Source organism: Halyomorpha halys, unplaced genomic scaffold, assembly GCF_000696795.3.
Source record: "Halyomorpha halys isolate HHAL.00 unplaced genomic scaffold, Hhal_1.1 Scaffold240.1, whole genome shotgun sequence".
Classification (NCBI taxonomy): Eukaryota; Metazoa; Arthropoda; class Insecta; order Hemiptera; family Pentatomidae; genus Halyomorpha; species Halyomorpha halys.
The window spans coordinates 8,363-8,904 of NW_027115703.1; positions in this window are offsets into that span (position 1 = coordinate 8,363).

Here is a 542-nt window from a genome sequence, read left to right on the forward strand (position 1 = left end):
GAGGTAAATCTAGGACTGGTACTGTGGCAAGCTTTGATCATATTGGAGGTGAGATAGCGGCAGATCTATGACTAGTACTGTGGCAAGCTTTGATAAAATAAGAGATAAGATAGAGGCAGGTCTAAGATTATTAGTGTGGCAAGATTTGGTCATATAGGAGGTGAGATAGAGGAGGGTCTAGGACTATTACTTTGGCAAGCTTTGATCATATCGGAGATGAGATAGAGGCAGATCGAGGACTACTACTTTGGCAAGCTTTGATCATATCGGAGATGAGATAGAGGCAGGTCTAGGAATAGTACTGTAGCAAGATTTGATCATATAGGAGGTGAGATAGAGGAGGGTCTAGGACTAGTACTGTAGCAAGATTTGATCATATTGGAGGTGAGATGGAGAAAGGTCTAGGACTAGAACTGTAGCAAGATTTGATCCTATAGCAGCCAAGATAGAGGCGGGTCTAGGACTAGTACTGTGGCAAGCTTTGATCAAATTGGAGGTGAGATAGAGGCAGGTCTAGGACTAGTACTGTGGCAAGCTTTGAT